Source organism: Pleurodeles waltl, chromosome 7 (assembly GCF_031143425.1).
Source record: "Pleurodeles waltl isolate 20211129_DDA chromosome 7, aPleWal1.hap1.20221129, whole genome shotgun sequence".
NCBI lineage: Eukaryota > Metazoa > Chordata > Amphibia > Caudata > Salamandridae > Pleurodeles > Pleurodeles waltl.
The window spans coordinates 895,587,243-895,615,122 of NC_090446.1; positions in this window are offsets into that span (position 1 = coordinate 895,587,243).

Genomic DNA, 27,880 nt, shown 5'->3' on the forward strand with positions numbered 1-27,880 from the left:
AATTCTGCATGAAAGAGAACTGTGGTTTTTATTGAAAGTACTCCAATTACCCCCGCATAATTGACATTCTGTTCAGGCCTAAATAAAACATTCAGTCAGCCCTTTACTCAGTTCCCGAACTCTCCATGGTGCTGAAGTTTCCTATCCTAGCACCACCATTGTCTCCATTGTCTCCAGTGGGATGAGTGTAACTGTAATCAACCACCAATAGGAAGCCAGCCAAGCCCGGTCTGCAGAGCACAAGCCTAACCCTCAAGGTACATGTGCCGATATATCTTTGAAAGTTTAGAGAACTGAAGGTTTCAGCCCTGATCTCTTGAGCTGTATAATCTAAGATGGTAGAATTAGTGTTATCTTTCTAAGTAAAATGTAATCAATGTTTATTTAATTGTATTTATCTCGAGCCTATGCCTAAGTGCTGCATAGAGGAAACAGTAAGCAGGCAATGAAGCTGTGCATAATAATATAGACAGTTTTGCAAAAGAGGCAATGCGTATGTGACAGGAAAGAGTAATACAAAAAGTTAGGGATGGCGTCCCACAGGAGATGATAGTAACATAATTTGAAAACAATATCTTAATGTGTTGATGAAAATGCTCTATCCCACCAGGATCAATCCAACCTTTCATCATTCTGAGTTGAATGGAAATCGTGCCATCGAGTTGGCCATAAGACACACTTCTTATTTATTTCAGTGCTAAAATCTTCCGGTAGAAAACATTGTTATTAACATACATATTTTTGCATTACTGATGATGAAGCTGAAAACAAAAGAGGCTATGATGTTACACTAGGCAGCAGTGTTTTCATTTGATATGACCGGGTCAATGGTGCCACAAAGTGGCATTAGGGTAATGTTACAAGTCCTATCAGGAGCTCTCGTTCCTATTCCTAAATCTTAATAAATCGAGAAAAATAGGACAAAATCAAGACGATTTAAAGCAATTTCCAGAACCTCATTCAGTCACCTTACTTGGGCAAACGCTCCAAAGATAACCTACTGTGCAGGGGCTGGGGCCTGTGACTTGCAACACTACATTTTCGAGACTTTCAAATCATTTACTGTGATGTAACGAGTCCAGGTTCTTGTTTACGTATCCTTGGGTATTTCCACTATTATCTTTTTAGGAGGTGGGTGTGTGCATAGTAAAACACATGTCAAGAACATATGAAAAACTGAAAGGAACTCCTATGTTATAGCTTTTTGATTCAGAAGAGGAGCAGTCAGTCAATCAATCAATATTTGTAAAGCGCGGCTACTCATTTGAGGGTCTCAAGGCGCTGGGTGGGAGGTGAGAGGCCTCATCCGAAGAGCCACGTCTTGAGGTTCTTCCTGAAGATGGTGAGCGACGGGCTTTGTCTGAGGTGCAGGGGGAGGTTGTTCCAGCTCTTTGCTGCAGTGTAGGTGAAAGCTCGCCCTCTGGAGGTGGTTTTGCAGATGAGAGAGATGGTGGCCAGGGCCATCTGGGCGGAGCAGAGGGATCTGGCAAAGGTGTGGAAGGAGACGCGGTGGTTCAGATAGGCTGGTCCTGTATTGTGTATTTCCTTGTACGTGTGGGTGAGAACCTTGAAGGTGATTCCCTTCTTGACCGGTAGCCAGTGGAGGGTCCTCAGGTGTTGGGAGATGTGTTCTCAGCGATGGAGGTCCAGAATGAGTCTAGCAGCGGCATTCTGGATGAGTTGAAGTTTTTGATGTTCCTAGTTGAGGTGCCGACATAGAGGGCATTGCCGTAGTCGAGCATGCTAGTGACTAATGAGTGGGTGACTGTCCTGCATCAGTCTGCTGGGATCCATCTGAAGATCTTCAGAAGTTTGCAGAGTGTATGCCAGCAGGAGGAGGTGACAGAGTTTACCTGGCGGGTCATGGATAGGGAGGAGACGAACACGATTTCTAAGTTGCGGGCATGCTCAGTCGGTGCAGGGAGGACACTGAGGGATGTGGACCACCAGGAATCGTCCCAAGCTGAGGTGGCATTTCTGAAAATGATGAGCTCCGTCTTGTCGGAGTTGAGCTTGAGGCAGCTTTCTCTCATCCAGGTGGCAATGGCTTCCATTCCTGAGTGAATGTTCCTTTTGGCCGTGTCCGGGTTTTCGGTGAGGGAAATGAGTTGTGTGTCATCGGCATATGACACTGTCTTCATACTGTGGCTTCTGACGATGGCATCAGGAGGGGCCATGTATACATTGAACATCTCCTCAGTTGACTCCTGTGGGTCTGGAAGTTTAGGCGGGAGTCTGACCCTCTGTGTCCTCCCGGAGAGGAAGGAATGGATCCATTCAAAGGGCTCTTCTGCGCATCCCTGTGTCGTGGATTTTGGTGTGCAGTGTGCTGCGGGAGACCGTGTTGAATGCTGCTGAGAGGTTGAGGAGAATGAGTGCTGCGGTGTGGCCGCGGTCCAGGAGTAATCAGTTGTCATCAGTGGCTGCCAGGAGTGCTGTCTCAGTGCTGTGATTGCTCTTGAATCCAGACTGGGAGCTGTCCGGGGAGTTGTTGGCCTCGATGAAATTCTGTATTTGTGTGTTGATTGCTTTCTCCATTACTTTGGCGGGGTAGGGTAGGAGCAAGATGGTCCGGAAATTCTTTAGTTCTGATGGGTCGGCCGAAGGTTTCTTCAGGAGAGGGCGTATTTTGGCATGTTTCCAGTCCTCAGGGAAGGTGCCCGTGCTGATGGAGCAGTTGATTGTGTTACGGAGCTCAGGGCGATGGATGTGCTGGTTCTGATGTATATGTGGTGTGGGCACGGGTCTGAGGGGGCTCCAGAGTGGGTGCTGTTCATGATGTTGACTGTTTCCTCTGTGGTGAACGTGGACCAGCTGTGGATGGCCTTGGTGCGTTCTGGAGGGGTGGGTTGGTGTGTCACAGGTTCTGATGTCAGGATTTTCTGGGAGGAAGCTGTCGTAGATGTCATGGATATTGTGGAGGAAAAAAGAGAAGGTTTGTTGCAGAGGTCCTGTGACAAGGGGGTTGCTGGTGGCTTCTGAGGGGGTTCTATGAACTTGTTGATGACTGAGAAGAGTTCCTTAGAGAAGATGTGCTTCCGGAGTGCGTCCTTCCTTACGTTCTTGATTTTTCATCGGTGGGCGGCGGCTGCGGCTCTGAATGAAGAGAGGTTTTTGCTGGATTAGCTGTTCCTCCATTTTTTCTCTATACGTCTGCGGGTACGCTTTGATTCTTGGAGTTCATAGGTGAACCAGCTGGCTTTCTTGGGTACACGTTTGGCAAATGTCACCCGCAGAGGGGCTAGAGTGTCGGCGCATTCGGGAATCAATGCGTTGAGATTGCGTGCTGCTGTGTTGACATCCTCAGAGGGGGAGGGAAGAATTTGGTGAGCGATGAGGTGAGTTGCTAATTGGTGATTTCGTTCCATTTCATGTGGGGGGTCCAGGAGGTGCTGGTGCAGCTGCTGGGTGCAGTGATTGCAGAGTATATGCAGCGGTGGTTGGTCCAGTCTGGGACGGAGATTGTCTAGATGGTGATCCGGTTGCTTGAGGTGAAGATGGGGTTCAGTGTGTGTCCTGCGATGTGTGTGGGTGAGGAAACTAGCTGTCTGAGGCCGAGGGAGATGAGGTTGTTGAGTAGAGCGGTGGTGTTTGGGTCAGTGCGGTCCTCAAGGTGGAAATTCAGGTCGCAAAGGAGGAGGTATTTGACGGACGCCAGGGCCTGGGGGGTAGTGATGTCTACAATGTTGTCTGTGAAAGCTGGGTGGGCCGGGTGGCCTGTACACCAGGTGCCACGGATGGAGGAGTTGTGGTTGGAGTGAACCAGGAAGTGAAGGTGATCCATGGTGGTGGAGTGTCTTTCTGGGATGGCCTCAACATGTAGTGAGGACTTGTGTACAATGGTGAGTCCTCCGCCCGGGTGGGAGGGCCGGTCCCTCCTTAGGATGCTTAGGAGCAGTGACCAGGGATTGTCCTCATCATATACCAGGTATATGCAGCATGGTGATGTGTTCGAGGGCTCTACATAGGTCACAGGCCCTTTTGTGAAGTGGTATGACATGGCCTGGGAAAGAACACCTGCCATACCCATCTGAGCATGAGGTGGGGACAAGGATGCAGCCTTAAACTTTTGGCTCTAGCTTTCAGGGAAGAGACATGACAATGCTACCAAGGGCCCTCATCAGGAGGCCACTGTAGCTTGCACCACCCATTGCCCATGCCAACGCTGCCAAAGACAGTATCAATGCAACTGCTAACCATTACACTTCTACAAGTGTGACAATTTAGACTGTTCCAGGCCCCCAAAGCTTTAAGAATTGCTTGGGTGGTCAGGTATTAGTCATTTTTAATGTATATCAAATGAATAAATAACTGTTTGTGTGCTCATCTTTAAGTTAGACAAACAGTGCCTCCATGTGGCAGACTGTCATAAGTGCCAGTGTTGACATTTAAATGCCTGTACCGAGCACCTGAAACCACAGGCTCAAATTAAGCACTGACTCTATGTCACTTTACAAAGCCATCCCCCTCTCTTTTTTCCCAGGGGCTGTCTGTTCCTTACCCAGATTTGTAGGAGCAGCAATTTTTGTCTAGACTGTCTACCCACTCTCTCCACTTATCATTTGTTGAGACATGCCTATGGCCTGGTTTAGAGTTTGAAGGACAGACTAATGTCCATCAGCACAATGGAATCTCATCCTGATGAACATCCTATCCCCCAAATTTGGAGACGTCCTCCGGCACCACAGACATCTCTTAACATTGGCCATAACAGTAGTTCCTATCAATTTTGTTGAAAGTTACATGGATTGCTTTGTCAAACATGACTGCCGGTAGTCAAACTTTTGCAAAGTTTTACTTTTTTCAAAAACAAACTCATCAAAGTGTTTTTGAGAAAAGTAAAACTAATGACCCCACATATGGGAGATTCAGCAATGGTGTTTGAATCATCCTTTTTTTTTTTTTACTGTCCTTCACCATCAGGTTTTACCTGGTAGTGATGGACAGTAATAAAATTGGCTGGATGACTGGATGGCCCATACTCCATTGAGCTTCTGAAGGAGTAATTCAGCCACAGAGACAAAGTAGGCTATGCCATCAACATACTGTCAGTCATCCACCTTCTCCTACATAGCAGCTCCTTATCCACAGCAGCCAAATCCTGGAATAATCTGCCCCTCCACCTCTAAGCGGCTCCCTCCCTGGCAGACTTCAGAAGGAGACTCAAGGCGAGGCTTTTTGACAGAGACTCTGCACCCCCAGCACCCAGATACCCCTGGGGTGATAGGTCTGCGTTTTACAAATCTGATGATTAATTGACTGATTGACCTCTAAATAGGGCGGGCTGACCGTGAGTTTGGTGGAGAGGGTACTCTGTCACCACTGCGATGGAGTACCCTCTCAGCCAACTCTAAATTATCCCCTAAGTCTTTTGTACCTGCACATGTGATTCGCCTTAGAATATTTGAGTCTATGTGTTGAGGGAGATCAGAATTACAGTGCTGAGCTTTAGTTCACATTCGCACTTCAAAATGCTCTTCACAGTGCAACTTGTCATGTCACTTCCTGTGTTGGGCGGATTTATTTAATCTTCCTGTTCCAAAATTCAAGCGTACAGTGGTTGACAGAAGAGCATTCCAGTTCTCTTGTCTTTAAGTAGAGTTCTCTACCCTTTTAGATTCAGACAGAACCCGTCCTGTTAAGATTCACGAATGCCTTGAAAATAAGGGGTTTTCCTTGTTGGTCAGTCTAGGTATCTCTCGTTCAGCAAGGTATTTCTGTTGTATTTGTGTGTCAGCGCCAAGATTCATTCGAGTTCGAGCTAATGTTGTGCTCTATCAAACTCTGTAAAGAAATATATATATATATATATTTTTAAAGTCTGTTCCTTATTGCTGAGCCTGGAAACTGCCGTGTCTGGTTCAGATTCAGGGACAATCAAGACAAAAATATGCCTGACTGAGGATTTGAAAATAACAGGTCACCACGACCTGATATGTAAATAATTCTACAAAAGCCATGCCGGATTTTGCGAGTTAATGGGCTACAATGAATTATAACTATCCCACTTTCCCCTCATCCCGGTGGCTTCACTGAAACCTATCACATACGTCAATTCACGCGTCTAGCGCATGGCATTTACATGTCAATGTATAGTCAGTGAGATGGCTACTGCCTGCCTCTCAAGTGGGCGATGCACTATTTTAGCTGCATAGTGGATGCAATGAGATCTACAGTACGTGCTTTTCATGCGTATTCATCGTCAAAACGCCAGTGACCTGCAAACAAGGGCCTGTGTAATGTAGTCCAAACAAACACATTTTCCATGACCTCTCTCTGAATAGCATCAGGTTAGCCCATTAATGCCATTCGCATAAGGACCCTTGACCGTGATTGCATTAAAGGGACCTGCAGCCAATTACTGTCCCCGACAAAGCTTCCAGGGCCTTATTTATGCCTGCTTGTACTTGCATTTTTGAAACACCACCCTCGCTCCATCTCGCCTCTTACTGACATACAGTGAAGAGCGCTCTGGCGGTCTCTTGAGATGCGCGACCCTGAATAACGTGCACTTATTAAGATGTAACAATCATTGATCTGGAAGGCTCAGCGTTTGTTTCTTCGAGCTGATATTTAATTAGAATGTATGCAGCCTCGATGCAGCATGGGCAGCACCCAATGTTGGGGTACCAGGGCACTGTAAGACCATGTTCAATGATTATAAGCTTAAACCATTCAGTCCTACGCTGGCTCAATAAAAAGCCACCATAATGTTCAGAAGAACTGTAACTTCACCCCACCATGTGGGCTCTCCACTGGCTTCCATAGGTGTGCATGTTATTTGAGGTTTGCTGCATCATCTGCGAGGTCAGTACCCTAGACAAGCTAGGCTACCTGCCCAGTATACTCTCTCTGTGAGAATGTTGTCTATCCTTGGCTCAGCGACAGAATCCTGAAAGGACACAAAACTACGAAATCAGGCCTTCTTAGTGTACACGCACCTTCTTGGTGTATACCTGCTGTCTCTGGAATAAATCACCCTTCATTCTCAGACTGATCCCATCTCTTTTGCAGTTCAGGAAAGAGGTAAAGAGCAATTTATTTCGAACTTTTCTCCTACGAATTATCCGAACCGTGTAGCCCAGAAATGAATGCAGGAGATCCACACAGAGGCTGCTGTAACCCTCTTCACTGATGCTTGGTAAATGCAATGTATGTCCATGTGTGTTTCTAAAATAGATTCCTCTGGGCTCTATATGGCTTCTCCATGCTATATATTTGTTACGACCTCTATATTTCTTCCGCATTTTCTGATTTCTGTGATCCTATACATGAACATTGAGCCCTACACCGTGTGCCTACTCTATCTAGTCATTCTGTTCTCTGTATCCCTCCCTATGCTATGTATTTTTTTCTGTATTCCTCCTGTGCTATAGAGTCATTCTGGTCCATCACCGCCTCCATGCTATGTATACTTTCTGACATTCTAATGTGCCTCCTTCCCCCATTCTATGTGTTTGCTGGGACCCCACTCCCCATTATGGGTATCCAGTCCGAACTCTGCAGCCTTGCCCATGGTACTTACCTACCCTGATCTCTAGATCCTGCCCCATGCATAACGTTTAGTGGTATTTACAGTATTTTGGTAAGATCAAGCTCTAGATTTGTGGACATGGGTAGGTTCTCCACAATCTTCTAAAACACAACAAACGCCTTTGTAAGGATGTTTTCCATGATTACCCAAGACACCTGAATCACAACGTTTTTGGGCCACCGGCTCTACATGTATTCCTCCGGAAACATTCAAATTGTGTTAACTACTAATTCATGCAAATAACTTAGGTTTTTCTTATAATTAAGAGATCTAATTTGGAATATCAAACACTGTGGGTAAGCACCGCATAAATAATATCGAGGTCTCACCAAGTAGATCAGGAGTACTCCCTCTGGTCCTGATGATTTGCCACCGATCCCTGAGGAGACACATGGGCAAGAATCATGTCGACCATTGTGTGAATCTAAGGGACATAATTTCTAATTTGGTTCCACTACTCTGATTTTAGTCTTTACAAGGATATACAGATAAAATACATTGAGTTTTCATGAGCAAGGTTGTTGATGCATGTGAAGTTGAGGTATCTAGTCTTAAAAAGGATCCTGTCCATTACTGGCAGACTTTGTAGAAATTGTGTGGCCACAGTAATTTGCCCTCTCTTACCAAGACAAACAACAGAATTCTGCACCCCTTCTATTCCTCAGTTTTGAAAAACTGGTAAACCCCATACAAAACATTTCAGCAATCAGTGTTTAAATTTTTTTTTTTTTTTACAAGAACCTGCAGAAATTATGAAACCATCAGTTAGAACCCATATTACTCTGGCAAAACTGCCATCTCCATGGACCGTGCTTAATTTGTGAAAGAAAGAGTGCCGGGGCCCCAAGTTCTGCTCAGTAGCCGACGGCAGATGCAATTAAATGTTAGTGAGTCAAATTCCAAGACTGGTAGTCTTTAATCTGCTAACAGATACTACCTGCTCCTTTTCCTTGTTCTTGCAAGTTTCTGCTTTCTACCTTTATAACAGTTTTTGGTGTCTTTCTCAGAAAAATAAGGGATGTTCTCCAAAAATAAGTGCTTTTGACCCCCATCCTCCCCAATTAAGCACTGTTCATTAAGCCTTATTTATTTTTGGTTCCTATTCTCAATCACTGTTTTTTAATAACCAGCTTTCGACTAAATATTATTCATTGTCATCTGGCAGCTCCTGAAGGATGGAATTTAGTAAAATATTTTGGCTTATGTGGGTGTGACTTATCCTCCACCCAAGACACCTGCACTTTACATTGTTCTGTAGGTTTTACCCTGCTTTATGGTCCAAGTTCATTTCAACAGTTCTAAAAGACATGAATTTTAAGCAGTGATGTCATGTATTATGTCATAGAACATGTCAAGAATGATGTCATATATCAGGTCATAAGCAGTGCATGAGGGGGCACACGTTATAGTTAGTGCTGCTAAATATAACTGCTGAATTTCTTTGGTTTTCTTTAGTTCAGAACATTAATGTTGTCACTGAGAAATTGCCCTAACCATAACGTTGCTTTAACCTTTGTTTGTTTAGGGTGTGGGGAGAGACTCTCCTCTCCACACAGATCTCTGTCTCAGATGACAGGTGTACGTAATAGTGTGTATCGAGAGACTGGCCTCTCCATTAAGCCTCCTCTCTAGGGTGTAAGCAGAGACTGGTCTCCTCTCTCAGACCTCTCCCTTATATGAGAGATGTGCATAGTAGGGTGTCTACATGGACTGTCCTCTTTTTCCACACCTCTTTCTTAGCTGATGGCTGTATGTAGTAGGCTGTGTGCATGGACTAGCCTCTCTGTCCAGACCTCTCTCTCAGATGACAGGTGTGTGTAGTAGGGTGTGTTGAGAAGGACTGGCCTCTTCTGTCAGACCTCTGTTTCAGATGATGGCTGTGCATATTAGGGCCAGTACATGGACTAGACTCTCCTGTCAGACCTCTCTCTTTGATGACAGACCCGCAAATTAGGCTCTTCTGTCACATCGTTGTCTCAGATGATGGGTGTGCTTAGTAGGGTGTGTGGAGAGAGACTGGCCTCTTCACTGAGACTTCTTTCTTGAATCAATCAATCAGTGTTCTTGCAAAGCATGGCTAATCACCCATGAGGGTCTCAAGGTGCTGGGGGGTAGTAGGAGTTCAGTCAAAGAGCCAGGTCTTGAGGTCATTCTTGAGTTGAGGTAGTGAGGGTGATTATCTCAGGTGTAGCAAAAGAGTGTTCCAGGTTTTTGTGGTTAGGTAAGAGAAGGATCTTACTCCAGCTGAGTTCTTGCATATCCTTGGGGTAGTGGCGAGGGCCAGTTTGCTGAAATGAAGGTTTCTGGTGGGCGTGTGGAATGACAGGTATGTATAGTATGCTATGTCCAGGGACTGTCCTGCCTCCTAACATACATTTTCCAGATAATGGGTGTGCATAGCAGGGTGTGGGAAGAGACTACTCTTACAAAGCTGGTGGGCCTAGATAGTACACTCTGACAAACACCATCTCCAGTAGTACTTCTTCCTACTCTAGCAAGTGGACATACTAAAGTGTATTCAAAGATTAGTTACTCCTTTCTACTGTTCACAACCCCGCAAGAGTCTTGCAAGATTGTAACTTTTTTGGAAAATGGGAATTAACCAGCTACTTATCACCATATTTATCTCTTACACACTTTCTCTCAAAAGCAATGACCGCAATATGCATTCCCACTAATAGAGTACATTCAGAATTCATCTACCCCTTTTTACTATTCACACTTTTGCGAGAGTCCCGCAAGATCATAAAAAATAATTAATAACAATATACATTTATTTTTATCATAGTAGTTATCCCTTATAACCTCCAATCTAAATCTAGGGGATCATGCCTTTCTGCTACCCTCTTATATAGCTTTTTTACTTCATTCCCACAAAGCCTCAAATATTTTACAGTAAACAGTAATGACAGCCATTTCATTTCTAACATTCCAACAGCCAGGTAATCAGAGCACTCACTGTGACAAGACACGCAGGAGCCTTTCCCTCCCACAAGGGCATGAAGGCTCACAGAAAAAACAGGCCTCTCAACCAATAAAAGGTTCCATTTTGAAGTTTGCGATCTTGTGGGAGGCTTGTGGGACTCTTATGAGCCCAACTGTCTAAACATACAATTAGATTTTACCCTTAATTTCTCACAAACTACTGAACAAATGTACACCAAATTACAAAAATCACAATCTGCAGATCAAGATCTAGCTTCTATTTTACATTTTGGGACCTCCTTTTTTCTCTTCCCCCACTTGACAGATCACCCTGAAACTTTCCATTAAGGAGCAGAGGGCTGAGGTTGTTGAAGTTTAATTTTTATATGTTTGTGAAGATTCATCAAACCGGCTCAAAGTTATTTACAAACCAAATCAAGCTCCATTTATAACTATCTACTAGTGACCGTGAGTATATGTATGTATTACCTACACAGGGTCACCAGTAGGTAGTTATAGTTAGGTCTGCTTTTCCATAGATGGAGTGTTATTTTGTTTTCTATTTTAAAATTACGTTACATAGCTCAAGCTAGTAAATATATAATATTTCTATACTTCTCAACATATATTTACCTTTATGATAATTTGGTAGTCAATATTCTGACTACATACTTTTTGGAACATGGTATCAAAACTTAATACTAAGCCACTATACTGAAATGATGTATCTGATTATGTTAAGGTGGTGGAACCATCTTTAAGCATTAAACAAATTTGGGGTTGAAGCAAGACATCCAAGTCAAGAGAGAATGCTGTGTTTTTTTGACAAATTGTTCCAAGTGCAAAGTGCCAATAATTATGAGTTGGTTATTTAGAATTGTAAGCTACAGATAGCTGTTGGTATGGAAACATCATCTGCACAGTAAAGGGTATGTACACCTGCCCTGAGTGCCCAAAAACTGCAGTGTTATCTGAATGCCTAATGCACATTTTTGTTGTCATAAGCAAACACCGATCATTTGTGTGCACCATGATACAGACTGCAGTCTTGTTGGACTGAGAGAGATGCCTAAAGTGCTACCCTCATAGTGGTAGAAGGCTACCACCTTCACCAGTGTTTATGCAGTACAAGTGTAGTGGTGGCAGCATATCGTGTGGTGATCAGTAGGAGTGAACTGGGGCTTTTTACCCTGTGTCACTAGAGTGAGGCTTATATACTCACTCACCTTTTTAATTTTCACCTACTGTGTGCTTAACTCACTCTTGGCCTACATCAGTTAAATGCAGTGTTGTGCAGCACAGGAGTGGTGATTCTGTGCTGGATGTATGTGTGCCGGGGAAGGGTGCAGTAAAGGGATAGAACAGTGCTATGAAGTACATGCATAATCAGTGCATATACTGAGTATATGTATGCCTGCAAGGCCTGCATAGTTAGTGCATATACCCTCATTATATTTATGCCTGCAAGGAATACATTTCATTAGAGATGTAGTACTGTGCAGTGTATGCATCATGAGAACATGTGTTGGGTGTACTTGTGCATGCACAAAGTATAATACATGAAGGGTGAAGTGTTGTGCATAGCACATGGTGGGTGTGTGTTCTGGGAGTGGGTGTTTGCAAATAGTATACCATGGCACAATACACAAAGGATGCAGTACTGAGCAGTGAGCACAGAGTAAATGTGTGTGTTGAATGTATGTGCACAAGGGGTGCACAATACATGGAGGTGACAGTACTGGGCAGTATGTGTTTTGTGTATGTACGGGGTTGTGGCTGGCACACAACTCAGCAGAGAACCTGTACCTGCCGGATGATGCTGTATGACTCGCGGGCAGTCCGACTCTGCTGAGCAGTAGCAGAGCCTTGCAAGAGGCACCAGTCACAGCATCCGCTAAAAAGCTGAGTGGAGCGGCTACGACTTGATTTGGGCTAGCCGAGCCCCGCAGGACGGGTTGCTGAAGGTTCTACGGCACCATAGACACTTTTGACTACTTCCTAACGGGTGAAAGGGGACTCGAGTAAGGCCTACCAGTGAGCATTCCCTTGATGTGGCCACCAGTGAATGGGTGTTAGACTTTTCTTCCTTGGTGTGGTCTCCCTTAACTTTTTGCCTCTGTTTCCCAGGTTGCTGATATGTGCTGAACTCTGTTTTTGCTGTTTTTGTTACTCTGGGCACTTTACCATTGCTAACCAGTACTCAAGTGCAAGTTCCTAGTAAAGTGCACTAGAGGTGCCCAGGGCCTATAAATCAAATGCTACCAGTGGGCCTGCAGCACTGGCTGTGCCACCCACATAAGTAGCACTGTAATCATGTCTCAGACCTGCCACTGCAGTGTCTGTGTGTGCAGTTTTAACTGTAAATTCGACTTGGCAAGTGTACCCACTTGCCAGGCCTGAACCTTCTCTTTTCTTACATGTAAGGCACCCCTAAAGTAGGCCCTAGGTAGCCCCAAGGCAGGGTGCAGTGTATGATCAAGGTAGGACATATAGGGGGTGATTCTGACCGTGGCGGACGGCGGTCGCCGCCCGCCAAGCGGTTCCCGCCGACAGACCGCTCCGCGGTCAAAAGACCACGGCGGTCATTCTGGCTTTCCCACTGGGCTGGCGGGCGACCGCCGAAAGTCCGCCCGCCAGCCCAGCGGGAAACCCCCTTCCCACGAGGAAGCCAGCTCAGAATGGAGCCGGCGGAGTGGGAAGGTGCGACGGGTGCAGTTGCACCCGTCGCGAATTTCAGTGTCTGCAAAGCAGACACTGAAATTCTTTGTGGGGCCCTCTTACGGGGGCCCCTGCAGTGCCCATGCCATTGGCATGGGCACTGCAGGGGCCCCCAGGGGCCCCACGACAACCCATACCGCCATCCTGTTCCTGGCGGGTGAACCGCCAGGAACAGGATGGCGGTATGGGCTGTCAGAATCCCCATGGCGGCGCAGCAAGCTGCGCCGCCATGGCGGATTCCCATGGGCAGCGGAAAGTCGGCGGTACACCGCCGGCTTTCCGCTTCTGGCCGCGGCTGTACCGCCGCGGTCAGAATGCCCGGCGGAGCACCGCCAGCCTGTTGGCGGTGCTACCGCCGACCTCCGCCATGGCGGTAATTACCGCCAGGGTCAGAATGACCCCCATAGTAATGTTTTATATGTCCTGGCAGTGAAATATTGCAAAATTTGTTTTTCACTGTCCCTCTCATAGGTTAACATGGGGGCTACCTTTAAATATTATTAAAGTTTGGATTCCCTTTGGGAGTGGATAGTCATGTGGAGTTTGGGGTCTCTGAGCTCACAATTTAAAAATACATCTTTTAGCAAAGTTGATTTTAAGATTGTGCGTTTGAAACTGCCACTTTTAGAAAGTGAGCATTTTCTTGCTTAAACCATTTCTGTGACTCTGCCTGTTTGTGGATTCCCTGTCTGGGTCAGTTTGACAGTTGGGCTGGTTGCACCTCTCTCTAGACAGTGACACAAAGGGAGCTGGGGTGTAGTCTGCATTACCTGATGAGCCATCTGTGCTATGAGGGAGGGGAGGAGTGGTCACTGACACCTGAAAGGGCTGTGTCTGCCCTCACACAATGCAGTCTCCAGCCCCCTGGTGAGTGTCTGGAGCCTGGCCTGGGCAAGGCAGGATTTCCCAATCAAGAGAGACTTTGCTTTAAAATAGGCCTATTTTAAAGGAGAAAATGGGTATAAGAAGGGCCCCCAAAACCACAGATTTTAGAACACTTCTGGAAACCAATAGGAACCTCTGCCTGGAGAAGAGCTGAAGAGCTGAGGAAGAAGAGCTGCCCTGCCTATGACTGTGCTTTGTGTTGCTATCCTGCAGTTGCTGCTTCTGCCTGTGAAAAGAGGACAAAGACTGGATTTTGTGTTGTCTTCCTTCTTCTGAAGATCTCCAAGAGCTTGATTTAGAGCTTGCCTCCTGTTGTTTGAAGTCTCAGGGACAGCAAAGACTTCTCTCTGCCAACACCTGGAGTCTCTGGAGAGACTCCTACTCTGCCAAGTGGTGCCCATCCAGTTCCTAGGACCCTGAAAGGAGAAGCTGGCAGCCCAAGAGTGAGAAATCCACGCACAGAACACCGTGCGGGGAAAAGATCATCGTGACTAAGAACTGCGGCTGAAAATCGACGCTCGCCTGCAACGGGACCCAAAGATCGAAGCCCGGGGCTGGTGAAACGATGCACAGCATCGCTGACGGAGGCTGGGGAGGTTGTAACCCGTGCTGCGTGGTTTTCAGATCATTGTGCGGCTGGATTTCTGACACAAACACCTCTGGGCGTGTAAAAACAACGCAAGGCCTGACCCGGACCCGAGAGTGCTGACCAGATTGACGCATAGCTCTCCTGCGGAGAGAAGAAACAACACACGTTGACCCGTGCGGGGTTATGTTTGAAGCACCCAAGGTAAATTTTAGTGTGTGTTTAAAATTACATGAAGACTCTTTTTGCATTTTTAGTGATAACTTGACTTGTGAATTGTGGATTTTTGTCGTTTTGGTATTGTTTTGTTTAGATAAATATTTTCTATTTTTCTAAACCTGTGTTGTGTCATTTTGTACTGTTTTCAATGGGTTACTGTGTGTGTTGGTACAAACACTTTACACCTAGCACTCTGAAGTTAAGTCTACTGCTCTGCCAAGCTACCAAGGGGGTAAGCAGGGGTTAGCTGATGGTGATTCTCTTTTACCCTGACTAGAGTGAGGGTCCTTGCTTGGACAGGGGGTAACCTGACTGCCAATCAAAGACCCCATTTCTAACAATGGGAAATAACCCTGACCACATTGCAAGAAGGAGAATGGGACAAAGATTTGCCAGATAAATACTAGAGTCCCAACCTCCAAAATTTAACAACAAACAAGCATTGGTAAATCCAACAAGTCTCACCTTTGGGACCCATTGGCTATGCCGTACATAATTGTGTTTTTAATACAAAAAAGCCATACATGGCCAACTATGTCCGTGTTCACATCAAACATGTGCACACCTACAACACTACTCTAGCACTTTTTCCTTTCTGTTTGTTGGTCATTGTTGGGTCGGTAAACAAAAAAAGTAGTGCGGGTTGGGAAACAGAAGCAACATGAGGGAGGAGGAAGAAAGAAGGACAGGGAGTTTTAATGGGGGTACACAACATGAAGGGCAAGGGCGGGAGAAAGGACATGGACGGTACTGGGAAGGAGCACTGAGGGCAGGGGAGAAGTAAATTGAGAGAGAGGAATGTGGGGAAGTAGTACACAAGAGAGAGTGCAAAGTGGATTTGGAGGAAGAAACAGATATTTAAAAAAAAAACCACAAAGGATGGTATAAGCAAGGGCAGAGGAAGCATGCAGACAGTAAAAGTGAGTGCAGCAAAGAGGAAAACATACACAAAGGAGACAGCAAGGAAACACATGCATTATTGTAGTGTGCTTAAACAAAAAGAAAAAAGTAGCCCTGAAAATAGAGCAGTGGAAGGACTCAAGGGTTGGGTCCATGCTCCAGGGAAGGGACAAACCCAAGAAGAGGAAGTGCAGCACACATGCATTAACCAGTTAGAAGCACACAAATGAAAGTGACACAGAAACCAATCAATGGTAAGCAATGTGGGGGTCCATAAACTCACTATAAGTTAACAATATGTCTTCTAAATGACAGTGCATGTTCTGTTTTTGACAAGATCAAAAAGGGCATTCAACAGTGCTCTTACCATTAATTTGTCCACTGAGAATTTAATTGAATACTAAGGGGGTCATTATGAACACGGCGGTAAACACTGTTGTCTTCATGCTGGCGGTCTTTCCAGAGACCGCCAGCCCCCCTGAGACCCTGCCTGCCACATAAAGAACATTCTGCTGGGCCGGTGGTCGGAAACATTGTTTCCGCCCGCCAGCCCAGCAGAATGCAGGGCTGGGACATAGACGACAGCTCCACATGGAGCCGCCATCAATGCAGCTTCACCCGTCGCGCAGATCACTGCCCGTAAATCGGGCTGTGACTTGCGTGACAGGGCACTGCACGGGGGCCCCGGAGCACCCCTTCCACCAGCCTTTCTCTGGCGGGGGAAACAGGGTACGTTAGCAGCGCTGCCCTGCGGGATAATGTAATCCGCCATTGTCAGGCTGCCTGTCGGCGGTAGCCTGGCAGGTGGCCCTCCCGGTGTTAATAATATGGCGGTTCAGACCATCATGACGGTGGCAGTCTTTTCCGCCACCGCCGGCATGGCGGTCTGAACCGCCAAGTTCATAATGAGGGCCTAAGTATGGTCAATATGCATTTGTTAAGAAAATGCTGTACTTGGAAGACAGTGGCACTGGAATTATGGGTGCTGAAGATGCTGCAACAAACCCTGCTAAAAAGGATGAATCCCTGCTGAAAAATGGCCATTTGCCACTGACTTGAAATTATTTGTTTTGGAGCATCAGTGTTTAGAAACGTATTTAGGAAAGTCAGTAGTTGCGAAGCACAAGCAACTTAGAAAGACTGAGCAACAATTTATAACTATACAGCTCTTAAGAATCTGACAGCAAAATTGTCGGCATATGGTTTTTGCATGCAAGTAGGATCACTCTAAAATGAGTCACAGGAGAGCGTAAAAACAGACAGTGGCTTACTAACAAACAAAAAGTAGAAAAACATCAGCTTCCTCTTTTAAAAACTCTGCAAACATTTTCAAAAAGGATGATGCTCATCGCACAAGAATTTAGTTCTTCATGTCGAATTATAATGGGAATAGGTATTTTTTTAGTTAGGCCAAAATTCAACATCTGTACTTTTTGTGCTGTAAGATAGTTTCAAGCGACTTGAGTTTTCTAGTGCGCGTTTGTAAACACTGAACATAAATAGAGCAGTGTATTTTGTGTCATATTCTTTTGTGATACCATAACATTAATGATATACTTTGTATAACCCACTATATATATTTTTTTATTTATTTATTTAAGGACCAGATCTACAAGAAAGTGGCACATCGGTCCTGATCCTCCACTTTTCTTGCGCCGCCCCTGTCCCACCTCACAACACCATGGTTGCACCGTATTTACAAGACAGCACACCACGGCGCTCATTTCCACAATAGCGTCATCATTTATGATGCTATTGTGGTGCTGTGCTGGATTAGCACCATAAATTGTGGCGCTAGTGCAGCAAAACACTAGGGAGGCCCATAGCAGGCCTTCAAAAATGTCTGAAAAAATATTGCTGTGAAATCTTGTAGATTTCACTGCGCCATTTTTTGTGGCCTCCCTGCATGGGAACGCCCCTGTTGCATCCATTATACCTGGTTCTGGTGTAATGTGGCACAAGGGGTTACAATGTGGTTACAATGTGGTGCAATGCTGGCATTGAGTCACTTTGTGAATATGGCGCTGGGAAATGGCCTCCTTAACGCCACATTAGCGTTAAAAAAAAAATGACACTAGTGTGGCGCAAGGAGGTGAAAGGGCCGTGTAAATCTGGCCCTAAAGGTTGTAAAGACCCAGCTCGTGACGTAGCCATTCGTTGCTTGCATTTCAGTTAAACCAGACTATAAGAGGCAGTGGAGACTGCGCAACATGTACATGATCACACTAAGTTACCCTTAACATACTTACTGGTGCCTACCTGCTGGTTGGGGAAACACTCCTTGTCCTTCCATTGCAACAGAGAACTCTGTTTGTATAGGCTCCGGAAACAATATGTTGACGTATTGTAGGTACATAAATTAAAACATATGGGGCCGCATTTAAGAAAAGTGGGGCTGCATCCAATGCAGCGCCACTTTTTTTGGGCCCCTTAGCGCCTCCTACCACCATCATGTGTGCGTTGTATTTAATATACAGCACACCATGGCGCCGGGTGGGGCAATAGCATCAACATTTCTAACGCTATTGATGTACTGTGCAGGATTAGGGCCAACATTTTGGCGCCAATCCTGCAGACTACATAGGGACCCATTGAAAACAATATTATGCCCCCTTTTAATACCTGCTCTGTGCAGGCGTTAAAAATAGCCACTAAAAATGGCACAGTGGAATCTCTCAGATTCCACTGCACCATTTTTGCAGTCCCCCTAATGGTGGAATGCCACCCTTGCAAACATTGTGCCTGGTGCAGGCATAATGTGGCGCAAAGGGTTACAAAGTGACACAATTCATGCATTGCACCACTGTAAATATGGCACACCAAATTTGGCCTCGCTGGACCAAATTAGCATCATAAAAAAATATGCTAATGTGGCGCAAGGAGGCGCTAGGCCATCCTAAATCTGGGCCATTGTCTCAAATACTATACGTAGGGAAAATTCTGAAAGCTATTTTTTAAAACTATGTTATTGGATAGAAATGTTATTCACATAAATAATATGTGATTACAAGTTCCCAATTGTATTACAAAGAAATAGCAGAAGAAGCTAATTAAGCACACATTTAATACCTGTAGGTAGTATTATGTTTCAGGACGTTTAGCAAATGTTGATGGCATCACAAATTGGAATCACTCCAACACCAACTCTGCCTCTCATCCTCGTAAAGTCAATACATTGAGAACCTGCAGATTTAGCAATTGATGATCTTGTTAGTTACCATGCTTAATCAGAAACACTGCGATGCCAAGAGCTACACAGTATTTATTTGTAATAATTCCTAAGCTGTGGGCTTGTTCGGTAACTTAAGGAGCAAGCAGGCTTTGCTGGGTTGGTAACAGGCAAGCCAATTGCAGTCCTTATTCCACTGAGTGGATCTTCCATTGGTCTTTACATTCCCATTGGCATATTCAAGTATAAACTCTGGCTAAGGTGCAATGACGTAAATGTGCTGAGTCTCTAGAGCATAAATGTGCATTGTGATTGTGCTCAAGCAAGTCAGCCAGGGACGTTTCACAGGTATGAGCTTCAGTAAGGTTGCCTTGCGTACGGCCTCATGGCACCGAGGTAGATATAGTCCTTGCATTTTTCGTTTTATATTTTAATCCTAGTTTATTAGTAAAAATCTAATACATTTTCAATTAGATAATATTTCCTATAAACAGATTGCAAAGTTCATTGTTCGCTAAGGTGAAGTCTCTATTCGGTGTAGGCTTTATGGCACAGTGTTCACTGACAACTGCACCAACAGTGCCAGAGTTGAAGGAAGGCATCAATGTAGAAGACTAAAGAACAAGCCAACTCCTGGGGTTAGCCATTCACAGCCTACTTGTCTTTGCTACAGATGGATATAAAAGATTTATCTGAAGAGCCAGTCATACGCAGAACTCACTGCTGAGATTCAAAGTGACTTTGTCAGACTCAAGTCTCATATTTTCCAAGTGCCTTATGACAAGTAAGGTCTCCCGATATATGTGAAGTCTCCTGCTCCCAACTTCACAGTTATTTCCATAGTATCTCGTCATCCCTCAAGTTAGGCCAGTCGAGCTTTTAAACTGGTCCTCAAAGAAATGGTGTTTGTTGATGACTTTCATCCATCAAAGTTTCATAACAACCCTTCGAAGGCATTTCTTGATAGTTTTGGAAGATCACAATTTTTTACCACACTTGGCCTCAGCAATGCACATGGCTTTTAAATGAACCCCTTTTACTCATGAAAACACTGAGGTGCTGTTATCATTCGCATCTGTGGCTTTACAAAATACTAACCTCAATACAAATAAACAACATGAGAACATTTTATTACACACAAGAGCCCAATTAATCCCACAATTAACCAGGACATTAACAAAAAAATATCCTCTAGACAGAAGGAGAGACTATGAAAAGAGGGCTTGATGTACTAAACAACTGGGCTTGTAAAAGGGGTTGCAAATTTGAGCTTAACATTTGTGACCAGTCTTTTATTGAGACCAATGTTAATTAGCTCACATCACAAAATATCCAATCACATAGGGTCACAGTATAACTAGCCTAATATTAATTAGGAAACAGGGCCGGTTTTAGGGGGGTTCGACTGGTGCAGCAGCACTGAGCGCTGGCCTGGAGGGGGTGCTGACATCAGGGGAGGGAGTATGGTGCTTAGCAATAACTTACAATTTATGCAACCACCTACAATTGGCTGCAAGCACCGGAATGGTGGCCTGAGAGGGGACAGTAGAGCAGCGTGTTTGCATTTCTAAACACGTTTTGTAAAGCAGCCAAATGATGCTAGGGAAAAAAAACATTTTGGGAGCTAGCTGCTTGAGCAGGCAGAGCAGGCGACGGTCCTGTGCACCACTGCCTGCCTCCTAGGTCCCATGGCCTGGTTCTCAGGGGAAAGCTTTGCCTCTGTGAATCATTTACAACCCCCTTTGAGAAGGCAGTAACTGTCCAATGGTTTGTAACTGCAAGTACAGTTGCAGTTACATTAATGCACAGCATACTGAATTACAATTAGAAGGGGACGACCATTTCACACCACTTCCTGTGGGTCATAAGTCCACCGTATAAGTAAGTCAGAAATTCTCTTATAGGTTAAATACATGCAAAAGGTACAATTTGTCTACAAAGCCCGTGGTGTTTGCAGATCTCAGCGTTTTAGATATCAAACTAGCTAGTCAAATAACATTATTATCTATGTACGGTTTTACCGACGAAAACAATATCTGAGCAGAGATGGATCTTCTCAAAAACAGAACCTATAGCCCTGGGAGATTACGCTGTAGCTCAGAGCACTGTCAAAAGCATGTCTCCGAACTATTCAGGGTATTATCAAAAGCAAAACTCTTAGTGATTGCATCTGGAAGTTATTGTGAGCAAAGCCGAGATCTATCTGAGCTTTAATTATCAAGAATCCTGACTGGGTCTCCAAATTATCAGAGGCAGAGTAGAGAGTGAATTGGGCCATCAATAGGAATGGAGTTCGAAGTAACAATGGCATTTTTAGAATTATAGCTCTGAGTTACTCAATGATTTTTACAGACATTATGAGGAAAAGTTCCTCGGTTTTATATGTTGAATAAAATATGGAGGCCCAGCTTTAAGTGACTCTGCTTATTATGAAGAACATAATCTCTGAGTGAGCATGAACTTTATTAGGAGCAGATCTGTAAATGTATTGTATGTATATTACCTGCAAACATAAAGTACAGAGTTTTCGGTGAATCTGCATTATGAAGTCCAGAGCACTAAGTTATAGGTTTTCTAAAGAATGCATTAAAAAAAACTGTAGAACGTTATGCATCAAAGTTTAGGAATCTTGGATTGATAAGAAGAGTTTCTAGAGTTTCAAAATGAATTGATCTAATACATTCCAGTTCTGAAGAGGTCAGCACATCCGCATCAAAACGTTATGGCAGAATTTCAATTAGGTACTGTCGGCTATCCGTGTGGTCACATACTGATTTCTTGTTCAGTTGCCTGTCCTGGGGTTCAGTTTCTCAACCTTCTACCTCACCGCGTTTCACCATTTTCGACAGAACGAGAGGTCATAGAAATGTCCCTATCACTGAGGAGCTGGCTGTCTGAGGTTTAAAGAGGTTTAAAGAGGTTCCTTGCTGTTTAGAAGCAGGACACTTCTCCAGTTCTTACACAATCAGTACCGGATCCTTCCAAAAGTATTACATAGAGCATTACTCCAAAGACCTGTGGCGGCCTGAAGAGTGTTTTCTGGACGTTGAGGTTGAAAGCTTGTGAAGACCGTGACTTGATGTGCCTGTCTGGCAGTGTCTTTGAAGTGCCTCCTTGTCAAAGCAGTGCTTCTTTGCAGGACAAAAGCACCCCTAGCAATGGAAAGAACTTTGGCATCAACCAGGATCAGCCTGCCAGCTTCTTGAGACACAGAAGCACTGCAAAATTCCAGGCCAACTATAGCACTGTGGAGACCTCACCACACTGATTATACAATGACAAGTGCAGGTAAATAGCCTGGAGTAGTGACCCAGCCAGGCGACATACAGTGTGCAACGAATCCTGGAGCTGTTCTGTTAGGGGGGTCCTCTGTATGACAGAACACACTCTCTCCTCAGGACTAGGCATGGATGAAATGTTAATTATGCTAGTGTAATTCACAAGATTTCAGGAATTTCGCGTTACGCTTGTTACATAAAGTTCCTGAAATTACACCATAAGCCACCTTGCAAAATTGTGCACCATTTGTGTAAAATGTTACTGCATTTGCACGATAATAACAGCAACTGCCAGAAATGAGAATGGTAGTCGCTCGACCATTTGTGTTTTTCACACTATCTGTTTACTGAGAGATGGATTCATATGTCACAAATTGATGTTAGGAAGCATTTTGTGATAAAATATGGCGCTAAATGATGGATTTGCATAAAGCGCACCTATGCATAATTTTGTGTTATTTTCTTTAAATTGTGTGTAATTATGATAGAGTAAATTATGTGAATTTCACACACCCCTACTCAGGAACACTGAATACCTCTACTGAATACACCCTCTCTCTGCCATTGCATTGAACCAGAGCAGTGACCTTTATCTATACTTTAAAGGTTAAAGAGACACTTGGAATGCGTTTCTTTCTGGAATGGCCTTGAAGACTCACCATGGTAGCCCATGTATCAGCTCCAGTAGTCACAAACTTGAAGTAACATTCAATACATCTTCATCCCATGCCACCAGAGTACCCTGTCCTTTTCTCGAGTCATTCCCAGAACAGTAGGGATGCTTCCTCACACGGAAACTCTACCTTAAAGCATAGATGTTGAGATGTCAGCCTTTAGAGTGTTCCCCCTAAGATTTTATGTCTAATTGCCAGCTGCCTGAGACTTCACAAATCCTTCATGTCCCATAACCTCTCCAACTGAAAATACATACCTCAGAACCATTTCTGTGGAATGGACCTTAACCTTGATTTGGTGCACTGGAAAAGCGTAATCTCAATGAGTGATTGTGAAGATGCCTGCCTGGTTTGCATTCAAACTGATGGGAATTGTAAACCTTCAACCAAAGTAACCAAAGCAAAGTATTATCGTAAGAAAATGAATTATTTGGGGGTGGGTGTCACCTACCCTGAAAGTCACTACATTTACCTGAATTCAACCCCCTGGTAGCTATGGCACAGAGGAGACAGGCAGAGTTGAGGGCAATGGGTAAAGTACTTGTGCAGTACAAAAACAGTAATACCGTCAAAACAAGAAAAATCCCACTACAATTTAGAAACAAAGAGTAAAATGTAATAAACATAATGACAAAACAACAACAAAGATATAGTAACAAGAATCAGAGATTTGAGTTTTTAAAATTTAAATTGAAAATACCACCAATAACTGATCGGCAATGGTAGTCTATGGCTACGGTCCATGGGGATCATAGCACACTTTGAGGTTAACCGCAATGGATCCCACGGTCGGATACTCCAATTGGTACTGGCTGGACAAGGGTTTTACTTTTGGACTTACAAAATGGAAGAAAAAATCTCCCAAAGGGCCAAGGCAGCAGGCTGTATCTGGCGAAGTAAATGCAAAGATAGATAGCCATTGGGTGAGGTCCCGCTGAAGTTGTTGATTTAAGTGGCAATAGCTTTGAGCAGAAGAAATTAGAATTTCCTGCCCACAAAGGTCAATCATTGGTCAGGAACTTTTCTGTGCCTTTGGCCAGTCAAGATTTTCTCATTGGGTTCTCATGGGTTCTGATTGTTTTTCTCATGAAAGTTCTTTACCTTCAGAGGGCAAGGCAGCATGCCGTATACGATGAGGGCTCAATGAGGTCCAATACCTTCTTGCTGAGGAGAAGCTCCAAGTGGGAGAAACATGTTTCTTCAGCTTAGTGAAGTTGGAACTTTGCTCAATCAACTCTGATGGGTGACCCAGGTTCTCAGCATCTCATAGTCACAATTTTCCCACATCCCAAAACTTTTCAGGGCTAAGTCCCTTTTTCCTCAGTTCTTCACCTAAAGTTATAAGACGTCAAGGGAGTCTCTGTTCGACTTTGGGCTTGACCCAGGAGAAGCATTGAGCGGGGTCTTGTGCATGTCCATCTGTGATTGAAGAACTGGGGAAAAAAAATGTTTTTCAGCTTGTTGCATCGCTTAGCCACAGAGGAGGTCGGCCAACTGACTCTTGGTGTCCACTTCTTTGTCCTGGATGGTGCCAGAGGGAGCAGATCGATCCCTTCAGGTCCCTCTCAAGTTACAGCAAGCAGGGTTAAATCCTCTTCCGATCTTCTGCAGCTCCAGAAAGCGTTATGAGGCAGGTTCCTTTAGGTGCCATATTTATGGGATGCACTAGCTAATCTGTAGGGGTGACTCCTGGCTCCTTCCTAAACAAATGGGTAAAAGCTCTTAGGGATAACCCTCCCTACTTTTTCAGTGGATCTTGTTTTCCCTGCTCTATAAAATCTGATTGTGCGTTTTACTTCTAAAATTCAAGATGGAGGAACATCCCACCCTTCTTTAGAGCCCTTCTGTCCACCTAGACGAGTGACAGGAAAATGAGCAGTACTCTCCCCTGTCTCCACTCCAAACCTCCCACAGAGTAGTGTGGGCCTGGGACACAAATACTTGTCTTCCTCCTCATCTTACTTTACATCTGCCTGAAAAAGGAAAGGTCTCATCTTGGTCCTTTACAAGTTAATGAAGTCCCCAGGCCCATTCCAACTGTCCTTCCAGCAAGGGGAAGAAAAGCACCACCCCAATTACAGGTGGGAGAAGTTTTCAAACCTCATTGTCAGGAAGGCACTAACAGGCCAGATGCCCAGAGTTGTTTTTCTAACTGGGAGGTACTTTTTCCACATATTTAATCTTAGTCCAACATCACCAAGGAATTAAATTTCACTAAATATGATAAATAGACTGTGAATGACTTTTCTAGCTGTTTTCTGCCAAAATGTACTGATTCAGGTATTGTATCTGATCTGTACTTTTACATTGGATCCAGCTAGAGCCATACCAGTGAAAATAGCAAATGGGGGCTAGTCACTAGAGGAACATTCCAACTTTAATGTCACACATGTTCCACTTTTAAATACCCGTTCCCCTATGTTGGTGTACTTATCAATATTTAAAAGCAGGGTTTTCTGTCTGTCTGAAAGGGCTATTTTGAGAGATTTAACATCGGATTTTCAGGCTGCTGTAGTCAGGATACACAGGGTAGCCATGCAGATGTGTTTTGCAGGCCAACACTGTGGGTAGCACAATAGGTGCTGCAGTCAATGGGTGACATTTAACTTCTGAGTACTGAGTGTATTTTTTACACTATACATCAGGGACTTGTATGCAAGTTAAATATATCAATTAGGGGTAAGTCAATCTAACCATGTTTAAAGGGGGGCCACTTGCTTTTTAATCTCATTTAGGTTTTTTTAAGTACATAAAGACTTAAAACCACCAAAACAGGGTTCAGAAAAAGGCAAAAAAAATTGGGCGACCAGGCATAAAAGGCAAATGTAATACGATTATCAAGAAGAATCTTTTTATCTCAGAATCTTTACTCTTGATCCCTATTCATAACCATAGTAGCTGCACCTACTGCACCCTAAGAAATTACTGCAGACCTCCAAGTACTGTAGCCAGGCCAGTGTAACATTGTGCAAGGCTGTCAACTCTTTGTACTTAGTGTCTCCTTGTAGTAAGAGAGATCTATTCAGTGCCTGGCAGTTATAAACATTAATAGTGATTTTGCGCCTCTGCAGACATGTGGTAACGGGTTGTTTCAGATGTTTTACAAAGCCAGGTTCAGTAATTATATCCTCCCTCATTTAATAAGTCGTAGCTACCATTTTTTGTTATACTGTGCTATTCAGACTATTGCAGTCTCTGGCTCAAAAATTGTCGATACCAATGGTATGGAGGCCTACTGACCCCTGCATACACTTCTTTATAAATGGGTGTAGTTCTGCACCCCAAGTGCATGGTTAGATTGTTTTAACATAATCTTGTTAATACCCTTCACAAACAAAGGTTTTGACTCCTAGCGCTCTCACCTACTTTAGTTCAAGCCATTACGGAAGGAGTGAGAGACACCTGAGAGTTTTCCTTTTCTCCAAAAGGTTACAGCTTCCTTTTGCGGCTCAGGAAATCTACCTGGTTCCTCCTCTGTAAGGAAATGCCTCCTTGGCATGGTTACCCCCTGACTTTTTGCCTTTTGTTGATGCCAGTTATGACTGAAAGTGTGCTGGTACCCTGCTAACCAGGCCCCTGCACCAGTGTTCTTCCCCTAAACTGTACTTTTGTTCCCACAATTGGCACAGCCCAGGCACTCAGATAAGTCCCTTGCAACTGGAACCCCTGTTACCAAGGGCCCTGATGCCAAGGAAGGTTTCTAAGGGCTGTAGCATGTCTTATGCCACCCTGGGGACCCCTCACTCAGCACATACACACTGCCTCACAGCTGGTGTGTGCTGGTGGGGAGAAAATGACTAAGTCGACGGCACTCCCCTCAGAGTGCCATGCCCACCTCACACTGCCTGTGGCAGAGGTAAGTCACCCCTCTAGCAGGCCTTACAGCCCTAAGGCAGGGTGCACTATACCACATGTGAGGGCATAAGTGCATGAGCACTATGCCCCTACAGTGTATAAGCAAAAGCTTAGACATTGTAAGTGTAAGATAGCCATAAAGAGTATATGGCCTGGGAGTTTGTCAAACACGAACTCCACAGTTCCATAATGGCTACACTGAAACCTGGGAAGTTTGATTTCAAACTTCTCAGTACAATAAATACACACTGATGTCAGTGTGGAATTTATTGTAAAATGCACCCAGAGGGCATCTTAGAGGTGCCCCCTAAATACCAGTCCGACTCCTAGTGCTAGACTGGCCAGTTTCTGCCAGCCTGCCACAACCAGACGAGTTGCTGACCACATGGGGAGAGTGCCTTTGTCACTCTGTAGCCAGGAACAAAGCCTGTACTGGGTGGAGGTGCTTCTCACCTCCCCCTGCAGGAACTGTAACACCTGGTGGTGAGCCTCAAAGACTCATGCCTTTTGTTACAGCACCCTAGGGCATCCCAGCTAGTGAAGATGCCCGCCCCTCCGGCCACTGCCCCCACTGTTGTCGGCATGGCTGGAGGAGATAATGAGAAAAACAAGGAGGAGTCACCCACCAGTCAGGACAGCCCCTAAGGTGTCCTGAGGTGACCCCTGGTTCAGAAATCCTCCATCTTGAGATTGGAGGATTCCCCCAATAGGATTAGGGATGGGCCCCCCTCCCCTCAGGGAGGAGGCACAAAGAGGGAGTAGCCATCCTCCAGGACAGTAGCCATTGGCCACTGCCCTCCTGACCTCAACACACCCCTACATTCAGTATTTAGGGGCAACCCAGAACCCAGGAAACCAGATTCCTGCAACCGGAAACAAGAAGAAGGACTGCTGACCTGAAAGCCCTGCAGAGACGACGGAGACGATAACTGCTTTGGCCCCAGCCCTACCGGCCTGTCTCCTGACTCAAAGAAAACTGCAAAGTGATGCATCTGACAGGGACCAGCAACCTCGGAAGCTGAAGGACCAAGAAACTCCCAAGAACAGTGGCACTGTTCATCCACAGCAACATCTTTGCAACAAAAAAGCAACTTTTAAAAAACTCACTCTTCCCGCCGGAAGTGTGAGACTTCACCC